Genomic DNA, 13,044 nt, shown 5'->3' on the forward strand with positions numbered 1-13,044 from the left:
CAGGTGGACGGACGTGTAAAGCGGCTATGTGCCACAGGGTATGCAAGATGTCGGTACATTGAGTGTTCTCTAGATGGACGCACGGACGGACGCACGGACAGACAGATAGACAGACTGGCAGGCAGACAGACAGGTAGACAGACGCGTAAAGCGGGTATGTGCCACAGGGTATACGACGCGCGAGATGGTGGTACTAAGAGTGTTCTCTAGATTGACGCACGAACAGATGCATGGACCGACAGACTGACAGACTGGCAGACAGACGGACAGGTAGACTGACGTGTAAAGCGGCTATGTGCCACAGGGTATGCGAGATGGCGGTACTTTGAGTGTTCTGTAGATGGACGCACGGACGGACGCACGGACGGACAGACAGACAGACAGACAGGTAGACGGACGCGTAAACCGGTTTGTGCCACAGGGTATACAACGCGCGAGATGGTGGTACTAAGAGTGTTCTCTAGATTGACGCACGAACAGATGCATGGACGGACAGACAGACAGACTGGCAGACAGACGGACAGGTAGACGGACGTGTAAAGCGGCTATGTGCCACAGGGTCTGCGAGATGGCGGTAGTTTGAGTGTTCTCTAGATGGACGCACAGACGGACGCACGGACGAATAGACAGACAAGCTGGCAGACAGCCAGACAGGTAAACAGATGTGTGAAGTGGCTGTGTGCCACAGGGTATACGACGCGCGAGATGGTGGTACTCAGAGTGTTCTCTAGATGGACACACGGACAGACGCATGGACGAACACAGACAGACTGGCAGACAGACGGACAGGTAGACGGACGTGTAAAGCGGCTATGTGCCACAGGGTATACGACGAGCAAGATGGCGGTAATCGGATTGTTGTCTAGATTTTGGCAGATAGACGGACAGGTAGACGGAGTTGTAAAGTGGCTATGTGCCACAGGGTATGCGAGATAGCGGTACTTTGAGTGTTCTCTAGATGGTCGCATGGATGGACGGACGCACGGACGGACAGACAGAGAGACTGGAAGACAGATGGACAGGTAGACGGACATGTAAAGTGGCTATGTGCCACAGGGTATGCGAGATGGCGGTAGTTTGAGTGTTCTCTAGATGGACGCATGGACAGACGCACGGACTGACAGACAGACAGACAGGCAAACAGATGGACAGGTACACGAATGTGTAAAGTGGCTATGTGCTACAAGGTATGCGAGATGGCGATACTTTGAGTGTTCTCTAGATGGACGCACGGACGGACGCACGGATGGACAGACAGACAGACTGGCAGGCAGAAAGTCGGAGAGGTAGACTGACGGGTAAAGTGGCAATGTGTCACAGGGTATTCGAGATGGCGGTACTTTGAGTGCTCTTTAGATGGGCGCACGGACGGACAGACAGACAGACGGGCAGACAGACAGACTGGCAGACAGACGGTTAGGTAGACGTGTAAAGTGGTTATCTGGCACCAGGTATTCGAGATGGCGGTACAATGAGTGTTCTCTTGATTGACGCACGGACGGACGCACGGACGGACAGACAGACTGGCAGACAGACGATAAGGTAGACGGACGTGTAAAGCGGCTATGTGCCACAGGGTATGCGAGATGGCAGTACTTTGAGTGTTCTCTGGATGGACGCACGGACGGACGCACGGACGGGCAGACGGACTGGCAGACAGACGGACAGGTAGACGGACGTGTAAAGTGGCTGCTTCACAGGGTATGCGAGAAGGCGGTACTTTGAGTGTTCTCTAGATGTACGCACAGACGGACGCCCGGACGAATAGACAGACAAGCTGGCAGACAGCCGGACAGGTAGACAGATGTGTGAAGTGGCGGTGTGCCACAGGGTATATGACGCGCGAGATGGTGGTACTCAGAGTGTTCTCTAGATGGACGCACGGACAGACGCATGGACGAACACAGACAGACTGGCAGACAGACGGACAGGTAGACGGACGCGTAAAGTGGCTATGTGCCACAGGGTATGCGAGATGGCGGTACATTGAGCGTTCTCTAGATTGACGAACGGACGGACGCACGGACAGACAGATAGACAGACTGGCAGACAGACAGACAGGTAGACAGACGCGTAAAGCGGGTATGTGCCACAGGGTATACGACGCGCGAGATGGTGGTACTAAGAGTGTTCTCTAGATTGACGCACGAACAGATGCATGGACCGACAGACAGACAGACTGGCAGTCAGACGGACAGGTAGACGGACGTGTAAAGCGGCTATGTGCCACAAGGTATGCGAGATGGCGGTACTTTGAGTGTTCTCTAGATGGACGCACGGACGGATGCACGGACGGACGGACAGACAGACTGGCAGAAAGTCGGACAGGTAGACTAACGTGTAAAGTGGCTATGTGCCACAGGGTATGCGAGATGGCGGTACATTGAGCGTTCTCTAGAATGACGCACAGACGGATGCAAGGACGGACAGACAGACAGACTGGCAGACAGACGGACAGGTGGACGGACGTGTAAAGCGGCTATGTGCCACAGGGTATGCAAGATGTCGGTACATTGAGTGTTCTCTAGATGGACGCACGGACGGACGCACGGACAGACAGATAGACAGACTGGCAGGCAGACAGACAGGTAGACAGACGCGTAAAGCGGGTATGTGCCACAGGGTATACGACGCGCGAGATGGTGGTACTAAGAGTGTTCTCTAGATTGACGCACGAACAGATGCATGGACCGACAGACTGACAGACTGGCAGACAGACGGACAGGTAGACTGACGTGTAAAGCGGCTATGTGCCACAGGGTATGCGAGATGGCGGTACTTTGAGTGTTCTGTAGATGGACGCACGGACGGACGCACGGACGGACAGACAGACAGACAGAGTGGCAGACAGACGGACAGGTAGACGGACGAGTAAAGCGCCTATGTGCCGCAGGGTATGCGAAATGGTGGTACTTTGAGTGTTCTCTAGAAGGACGCACGAATGGACGCATGGACAAACATACAGCCAGACTGGCAGACAAACGGAGAGGTAGACCGACGCGTAAAGATGGTATGTACCACTAGGTATACGACGCGCGAGATGGCGGTACTCAGAGTGTTCTCTAGATTGACACTCGAACAGACGCATGGACGGAGAGACCAAAAGACTGGCAGACGGATAGACAGGTACGCGGACGTGTAAAGCGGCAATGTGCCGCAGGGTATTCGAGATGGCGGTACTTTGAGTGTTCTCTAGATGGACGCACGGGCGGACAGATAGACAGACTGGCAGACAGACAGACAGGTAGACGGACGCGTAAACCGGGTATGTGCCACAGGGTATACGACGCGCGAGATGGTGGTACTAAGAGTGTTCTCTAGATTGACGCACGAACAGATGCATGGACGGACAGACAGACAGACTGGCAGACAGACGGACAGGTAGACGGACGTGTAAAGCGGCTATGTGCCACAGGGTATGCGAAATGGCGGTAGTTTGAGTGTTCTCTAGAAGGACGCACGGAAGGATGCCCGGACAGACAGACAGACAGACTGGCAGACAGACGGACAGGTAGACGGACCTGTAAAGTGGCTATTTGCCACAGGGTATGCGAGATGGCGGTAGTTTGAGTGTTCTCTAGATGGACGCACAGACGGACGCACAGACGAATAGACAGACAAGCTGGCAGACAGCCAGACAGGTAGACAGATGTGTAAAGTGGCAATGTGCCACAGGGTATGCGAGATGGCGGTACTTTGAGTGTTCTCTAGATGGACGCATGGACGGACGCACGGACTGACAGACAGACAAGCTGGCAGACAGCCAGACAGGTAGACAGATGTGTAAAGTGGCAATGTGCCACAGGGTATGCGAGATGGCGGTACTTTGAGTGTTCTCTAGATGGACGCATGGACGGACGCACGGACTGACAGACAGACAGACAGGCAAACAGATGGACAGGTACACGGACGTGTAAAGTGGCAATGTGCCACAGGGTATGCGAGATGGCGGTACTTTGAGTGCTCTCTAGATGGACGCACGGACGGACGCATGGACGGACGCACGGACGGACGCACGGACGGGCAGACAGACAGACTGGCAGACAGACGGACAGGTAGACGGACGTGTAAAGTGGCTGTTTCACAGGGTATGCGAGATGGCGGTACTTTGAGTGTTCTCTAGATGGACGCACGGATGGACGCACGGACGGACAGACAGACAGGCTGGCAGACAGACGTGTAAAGTGGCTATGTGCCACAGGGTATGCGAGAAGGCGGTACTTTGAGTGTTCTCTAGATGGACGCACGGACGGACAGACAGACAGACTGGCAGACAGACCGACAGGTAGACGGACGTGTAAAGTGGCTGTTTCACAGGGTATACAAGATGGTGGTAATTTGAGTGTTCTCTAGATGGACGCACGGACGGACGCACGGACTGACAGACAGACAAACAGGCAAACAGATGGACAGGTACACGGATGTGTAAAGTGGCTATGTGCTACAAGGTATGCGAGATGGCGGTACTTTGAGTGTTCTCTTGATTGACGCACGGACGGACGTACGGACGGACAGACAGACTGGCAGACAGACGAACAGGTAGACGGACGTGTGAAGTGGCTATATGCCACAGGGTATGCGAGATAGTGGTACTTTGAGTGTTCTCTAGATGGACGCACGGACGAACGCACGGACGGGCAGACAGACGGACTGGCAGAGAGACGGACAGGTAGACGGACGTGTAAAGTGGCTGTTTCACAGGGTATGCGAGATGGCGGTACTTTGAGTGTTCTCTAGATGGACGCACGGATGGACGCACGGACGGACAGACAGACAGGCTGGCAGACAGACGGACAGGTAGACAGACGTGTGAAGTGGCTATGTGCCACAGGGTATGGGAGAAGGCGGTACTTTGAGTGTTCTCTAGGTGGACGCACGGACGGACAGACAGACAGACTGGCAGACAGACCGACAGGTAGACGGACCTGTAAAGTGGCTGTTTCACAGGGTATGCGAGATGGCGGTACATTGAGCGTTCTCTAGATTGACGCACGGACGGACACAAGGATGGACAGACAGAAAGACTGGCAGACAGACGGACAGGTGGACGGACGTGTAAAGCGGCTAGGTGCCCCAGGGTATGCAAGATGGCGGTACATTGAGTGTTCTCTAGATGGACGCACGGACGGACGCACGGACAGACAGATAGACAGACTGGCAGACAGACAGACAGGTAGACAGACGCGTAAAGCGGGTATGTGCCACAGGGTATAGGACGCGCGAGATGGTGGTACTAAGAGTGTTCTCTAGATTGACGCACGAACAGATGCATGGACCAACAGACAGACAGACTGGCAGACAGACGGACAGGTAGACGGACGTAAAAAGCGGCTATATGCCACAGGGTATGCGAGATGGCAGTACTTTGAGTGTTCTCTAGATGGACGCACGGACGGACGCACGAACGGACGCACGGACGGACGCACGGACGGCCAGACAGACAGACTGGCAGACAGACGGACAGGTAGACGGACGTGTAAAGTGGCTGTTTCACAGGGTATGCGAGATGGTGGTACTTTGAGTGTTCTCTAGATGGACGCACGGATGGACGCACGGACGGACAGACAGACAGGCTGGCAGACAGACGTGTAAAGTGGCTATGTGCCACAGGGTATGCGAGAAGGCGGTACTTTGAGTGTTTTCTAGATGGACGCACGGACGGACAGACAGACAGACTGGCAGACAGACCGACAGGTAGACGGACGTGTAAAGTGGCTGTTTCACAGGGTATACAAGATGGTGGTACTTTGAGTGTTCTCTAGATGGACGCGCGGACGGACAGACAGGCAGACTGGCAGACAGACGGACGAGTAGACGGACGTGTAAAGTGGCTATGTGCCTGTGATGTGTGGTGCGCGTTTAAAGTGCGCGCCTTTGGAAAGTGCGCGTCACAAAAACAGAAGAGAACAGAGTGCACGCGCGGTGCTGCCTAGACAACGACGATGACGACGACAGTGAAGATGTCGCGTGCATGAGGACGCGTGGCATCCCGTGAACAAAATAAAAGATAAGGTAACCAATGATCATAGACCACGGAGATTTCAAGGCCCAATGGCTGGGTACCACGAAAGTACAGAATCTCCAATCAGAACGAGACAAGTGGGCCAGAGCTGAAGCAGGAGCCTGAGCAGACCAGAGCAAGGGGAGTTCGAAGAAGACGGGGCAAGCGGAAGGTCGTCACCAGACCGGGCGCTGAAGATGGGCCGTCGGGCGTAGGACCCGAGCCTGCAGGTCTTCAACCGGCCGGGGCCTCCTGCCGTCGTGTTCCCGTTCCAAAGGACCGTGGCCATCCGGTCCTGAACTCCTTTCCAGGGCCTGCGGACTTTGGTTCCGGCAGGCGAGCTACAGCCGTCGGGCTCCGGGCCCGAGCTGTGCGCCCAGCTGCTTGACTAGGTCGACCCTGGTTCTCTGACGCGTCACCACCAGCCTGCGTTCTCTCGTCACAGACGGGTCCACACTCCTAAAGCCAGAGCCACCACGTTCCGGCCTGGTTTCTCGACGTGTCGTCAGCAGCCAGCGTTCCCTCGTCCTCGTCCAGCCCACGCATTGACGCAGGAGTCACGGCGTTCCGGTTTCTCATCACCGCCGAAAACCAACTTGTGGGTGAGACTGCACCGATACTCTTGCGCTACTCCCATCACTCAGCCCCTTTCGAACGTTAGGTTTAGTTACTGACTTTGAACGTTCTTGTTGGGTGTTTACCGATGTGTTTCGTCATGTCCAGTCAACTGTTTATTAAGTGTTTTGTTTTGTGAGGAATCTTTGCCTTTTTTCTTTTCAATTAAACTTTTTGTGTGTTTCTTGGAAACCGAACGGCTTTGTCCTTATTAGAAAAACTCTCTGAGGCTCAGCCCGGGAGAAAAACAAATCAGCAACAAGACCCCGCATCACAAATTGGCGTCCGCAGCGACAGGACAAAGTCGTTTGTTTTTCCAGTATTTTTTTTGACGCGGTTAACACGATGACGAACACGTGGGAGTTAATTGAGTTGGCGGATAAAATGGGACTGACGGGAGCGGAGTTTAGAGTATGGTACGAGGAGCGGATGGAGAGGGAGCGTGAGCAACGGGCTGCGGAACGAGAAGCTCGAAAGGAACAGTGGGAACGGGAGACGCAGGCCAAGAAGGAGCAGCTTGAGCTCGAGACGCGCGAAAAAGAAAAACAGCTCGAACTGGAGACACGCGCAAAGAAGCAGCAGCTCCAATTAGAGAGGGTGGACTTCGAGCGGCGACTCGAGCTTGCCCTGGCAAGAACGGGGAAGCTGGGGATACAGAGGAGTGAACGAGTGGCTGAGGTGTGCTCTGACAGCAGTTACGTCACGAGCGATTTGAATTTATATCAGGCTGACCCTGTACCACCTCATGACCTTTCGCTAGAGAGTGAAACTAGGCAAGCGTATGACAGGGAGGTGGGTAGTGAAGAAACTAAAAGGCTCGAGGAGCTTGTTGAAGCACGGGAATACTTCGTGAGCATGGAACAAGAACGTTCCATTCAAAGTAAAGGGTGTGTTAAAACCTGCGAGAAGTCAAGCACACTTCATGCAGAGGTAGGATTGTCTCTGAAGAGCTCCATTGAAGGAGCAATAAAACATCTAGCTAACGCCGGCGAATGCCGTAATGAAAGCTCCGATCTAGTTTCTGCCTTTTGTTTTGGGCCACTGGATGTAGCAACAGGTGCTACGTACACAGCTTTTCACGATGAATATAACTCGCCTATACAGAGAGAGGGCTTGAGTTCTCGAGAAATTGTAGATGATGCTTTCATGAGTAAACTGGAGCAAAATGCAGAAAAACTTGAAGAACAGAGAGTAGAGTTGCAGTGTAAGTCAGCTCTACGTGGTAATGAGGATAGGCACGATGACTCGGGCAGAGGGGTTCAAAGTTTTGATGAAAGAGCAAGACAAAAAGCTGAAGTGATGGAGGCTGAGCACGCAGGGAGTAATGGTCCAGCAACTCATTGTACGAGGAAGGACACCTACTGGTGCTCTCCGGCATCTTCGGTTGAAGAGGTCGCTTTTCTAAAGGTGTCTGTACAATTATCGGCTTACGAGCTCAAGGAAAGCGTTCCTGGGAAGGATGAAATTATTCAGACGTGGTTTTACTGCCACGCCTGGAGGAAACGCTTCCGATTGGCGTACAGCCATTCCAGCGTGTATGCTTGTGATTTAGAGGTTGGGCGTCTGGTGATACACAGCTTTAGGTTCAGACGGGCATACGTTCGACAATTATTCCACCGGCGTCGAATTCCTCACTTTTGTCAATTGGTTAGAGCCATTAAACGTCTTGTTTGGGACGCTATAACGTAATCGTCAAGTTCGATATTCTGGTGGTTTCTCTTGGATCTTGATTGCGGCCCACGGAAGGGTGTTTGATGTGAACTTGCAGTTTAAGAAGTTACATGCAATATAACATTGACTCGATGTGTAGTTCTTTTTTTTACCTAATAGGGTATATATAAAAAAAAATGGGCTGTATTAAACAGGCTAATTTGGGAATTTTTATGATCCGCTAGTTGAGTTCAGAATTTTTTTGCTTCGTGTGTATATAGTGGTTAGCGAATGTGGACCTTTGGACGATGTAGCGAACTGTAGCCCGGTGATGTGTTGAACTGCGTGGTGCAAATATGTGGTTTAATTGTGACGTAGTGCAGAACGCGCACTCATCGGCAGTTTTTTTTTCTAAAAAAAAACTTGAATAAAAGGGGGGCGTATGTGATGTGTGGTGCGCGTTTAAAGTGCGCGCCTTTGGAAAGTGCGCGTCACAAAAACAGAAGAGAACAGAGTGCACGCGCGGTGCTGCCTAGACAACGACGATGACGACGACAGTGAAGATGTCGCGTGCATGAGGACGCGTGGCATCCCGTGAACAAAATAAAAGATAAGGTAACCAATGATCATAGACCACGGAGATTTCAAGGCCCAATGGCTGGGTACCACGAAAGTACAGAATCTCCAATCAGAACGAGACAAGTGGGCCAGAGCTGAAGCAGGAGCCTGAGCAGACCAGAGCAAGGGGAGTTCGAAGAAGACGGGGCAAGCGGAAGGTCGTCACCAGACCGGGCGCTGAAGATGGGCCGTCGGGCGTAGGACCCGAGCCTGCAGGTCTTCAACCGGCCGGGGCCTCCTGCCGTCGTGTTCCCGTTCCAAAGGACCGTGGCCATCCGGTCCTGAACTCCTTTCCAGGGCCTGCGGACTTTGGTTCCGGCAGGCGAGCTACAGCCGTCGGGCTCCGGGCCCGAGCTGTGCGCCCAGCTGCTTGACTAGGTCGACCCTGGTTCTCTGACGCGTCACCACCAGCCTGCGTTCTCTCGTCACAGACGGGTCCACACTCCTAAAGCCAGAGCCACCACGTTCCGGCCTGGTTTCTCGACGTGTCGTCAGCAGCCAGCGTTCCCTCGTCCTCGTCCAGCCCACGCATTGACGCAGGAGTCACGGCGTTCCGGTTTCTCATCACCGCCGAAAACCAACTTGTGGGTGAGACTGCACCGATACTCTTGCGCTACTCCCATCACTCAGCCCCTTTCGAACGTTAGGTTTAGTTACTGACTTTGAACGTTCTTGTTGGGTGTTTACCGATGTGTTTCGTCATGTCCAGTCAACTGTTTATTAAGTGTTTTGTTTTGTGAGGAATCTTTGCCTTTTTTCTTTTCAATTAAACTTTTTGTGTGTTTCTTGGAAACCGAACGGCTTTGTCCTTATTAGAAAAACTCTCTGAGGCTCAGCCCGGGAGAAAAACAAATCAGCAACAAGAACCTTGCATCACAGTGCCACAATGGGAGATGGCGGTAGTTTGAGTGTTCTCTAGAAGGACCCACGAACGGATGCCCCAACGGACATACAGACAGGATGGCAGACAGACGGACAGGTAGACGGACGTGTAAAGTGGCTATGCGCCACAGGGTATGCGAGATGGCGGTACTTTGAGTGTTCTATAGATGGACGCACAGACGGACGCACGGACGAATAGACAGACAAGCTGGCAGACAGCCGGACAGGTAGACAGATGTGTGAAGTGGCTGTGTGCCACAGGGTATATGACGCGCGGGATGGTGGTAGTCAGAGTGTTCTCTAGATGGACGCACGGACAGACGCATGGACGAACACAGACAGACTGGCAGACAGACGGACAGGTAGACGGACGCGTAAAGTGGCTATGTGCCACAGGGTATGCGAGATGGCGGTAAATTGAGCGTTCTCTAGATTGACGCACGGACGGACGCACGGACGGGCAGACAGACAGACTGGCAGACAGACGGACAGGTAGACGGACGTGTAAAGTGGCTGTTTCACAGGGTATGCAAGATGGCGGTACTTTAGGTGTTCTCTAGATGGACGCACGGATGGACGCACGGACGGACAGACAGACAGGCTGGCAGACAGACGTGTAAAGTGGCTATGTGCCACAGGGTATGCGAGAAGGCGGTACTTTGAGTGTTCTCTAGATGGACGCACGGACGGACAGACAGACAGACTGGCAGACAGACCGACAGGTAGACGGACGTGTAAAGTGGCTGTTTCACAGGGTATACAAGATGGTGGTACTTTGAGTGTTCTCTAGATGGACGCACGGACGGACGCACGGACTGACAGACAGACAGACAGAAAGACAGGCAAACAGATGGACGGGTACACGGATGTGTAAAGTGGCCATGTGCTACAAGGTATGCGAGATAGTGGTACTTTGAGTGTTCTCTAGATGGACGCACGGACGAACGCACGGACGGGCAGACAGACGGACTGGCAGAGAGACGGACAGGTAGACGGACGTGTAAAGTGGCTGTTTCACAGGGTATGCGAGATGGCGGTACTTTAAGTGTTCTCTAGATGGACGCACGGATGGACGCACGGACGGACAGACAGACAGGCTGGCAGACAGACGGACAGGTAGACAGACGTGTGAAGTGACTATGTGCCACAGGGTATGCGAGAAGGCGGTACTTTGAGTGTTCTCTAGGTGGACGCACGGACGGACAGACAGACAGACTGGCAGACAGACCGACAGGTAGACGGACGTGTAAAGTGGCTGTTTCACAGGGTATACAAAATGGTGGTACTTTGAGTGTTCTCTAGATGGACGCACGAACGGACGCACGGACGGACAGACAGGCAGACTGGCAGACAGACGCACAGGTAGACGGACGCGTAAAGTGGTTATGTGCCACAGGGTATGCGAGATGGCGGTACATTGAGCGTTCTCTAGATTGACGCACGGACGGACACAAGGACGGACAGACAGAAAGACTGGCAGACAGACGGACAGGTGGACGGACGTGTAAAGCGGCTAGGTGCCCCAGGGTATGCAAGATGGCGGTACATTGAGTGTTCTCTAGATGGACGCACGGACGGACGCACGGACAGACAGATAGACAGACTGGCAGACAGACAGACAGGTAGACAGAGGCGTAAAGCGGGTATGTGCCACAGGGTATACGACGCGCGAGATGGTGGTACTAAGAGTGTTCTCTAGATTGACGCACGAACAGATGCATGGACCAACAGACAGACAGACTGGCAGACAGACGGACAGGTAGACGGACGTGTAAAGCGGCTATGTGCCACAGGGTATGCGAGATGGCAGTACATTGAGTGTTCTCTAGATGGACGCACGGACGGACGCACGAACGGACGCACGGATGGACGCACGGACGGGCAGACAGATAGACTGGCAGACAGACGGACAGGTAGACGGACGTGTGCAGTAGCTGTTTCACAGGGTATGCGAGATGGCGGTACTTTGAGTGTTCTCTAGATGGACGCACGGATGGACGCACGGACGGACAGACAGACAGGCTGGCAGACAGACGTGTAAAGTGGCTATGTGCCACAGGGTATGCGAGAAGGCGGTACTTTGAGTGTTCTCTAGATGGACGCACGGACGGACAGACAGACAGACTGGCAGACAGACCGACAGGTAGACGGACGTGTAAAGTGGCTGTTTCACAGGGTATACAAGATGGTGGTACTTTGAGTGTTCTCTAGATGGACGCACGGACGGATGCACGGACTGACAGACAGACAGACAGGCAAACAGATGGACGGGTACACGGATGTGTAAAGTGGCTATGTGCTACAAGGTATGCGAGATAGTGGTACTTTGAGTGTTCTCTAGATGGACGCACGGACGAACGCACGGACGGGCAGACAGACGGACTGGCAGAGAGACGGACAGGTAGACAGACGTGTAAAGTGGCTGTTTCACAGGGTATGCGAGATGGCGGTACTTTGAGTGTTCTCTAGATGGACGCACGGATGGACGCACGGACGGACAGACAGACAGGCTGGCAGACAGACGGACAGGTAGACAGACGTGTGAAGTGGCTATGTGCCACAGAGTATGCGAGAAGGCGGTACTTTGAGTGTTCTCTAGGTGGACGCACGGACGGACAGACAGACAGACTGGCAGACAGACCGACAGGTAGATGGACGTGTAAAGTGGCTGTTTCACAGGGTATACAAGATGGTGGTACTTTGAGTGTTCTCTAGATGGACGCACGGACGGACGCACGGACGGACAGACAGGCAGACTGGCAGACAGACGCACAGGTAGACGGACACGTAAAGTGGCTATGTGCCACAGGGTATGCGAGATGGCGGTACATTGAGCGTTCTCTAGATTGACGCACGGACGGACACAAGGACGGACAGACAGAAAGACTGGCAGACAGACGGACAGGTGGACGGACGTGTAAAGCGGCTAGGTGCCCCAGGGTATGCAAGATGGCGGTACATTGAGTGTTCTCTAGATGGACGCACGGACGGACGCACGGACAGACAGATAGACAGACTGGCAGGCAGACAGACAGGTAGACAGACGCGTAAAGCGGGTATGTGCCACAGGGTATAGGACGCGCGAGATGGTGGTACTAAGAGTGTTCTCTAGATTGACGCACGAACAGATGCATGGACCAACAGACAGACAGACTGGGAGACAGACGGACAGGTAGACGGACGTGTAAAGCGGCTATGTGCCACAGGGTATGCGAGATGGCAGTACATTGAGTGTTCTCTAGATGGACGCACGGACGGACGCACGAAGGGACGCACGG

This window comes from Rhipicephalus microplus, chromosome 2 (assembly GCF_043290135.1).
Source record: "Rhipicephalus microplus isolate Deutch F79 chromosome 2, USDA_Rmic, whole genome shotgun sequence".
Lineage (NCBI taxonomy): Eukaryota > Metazoa > Arthropoda > Arachnida > Ixodida > Ixodidae > Rhipicephalus > Rhipicephalus microplus.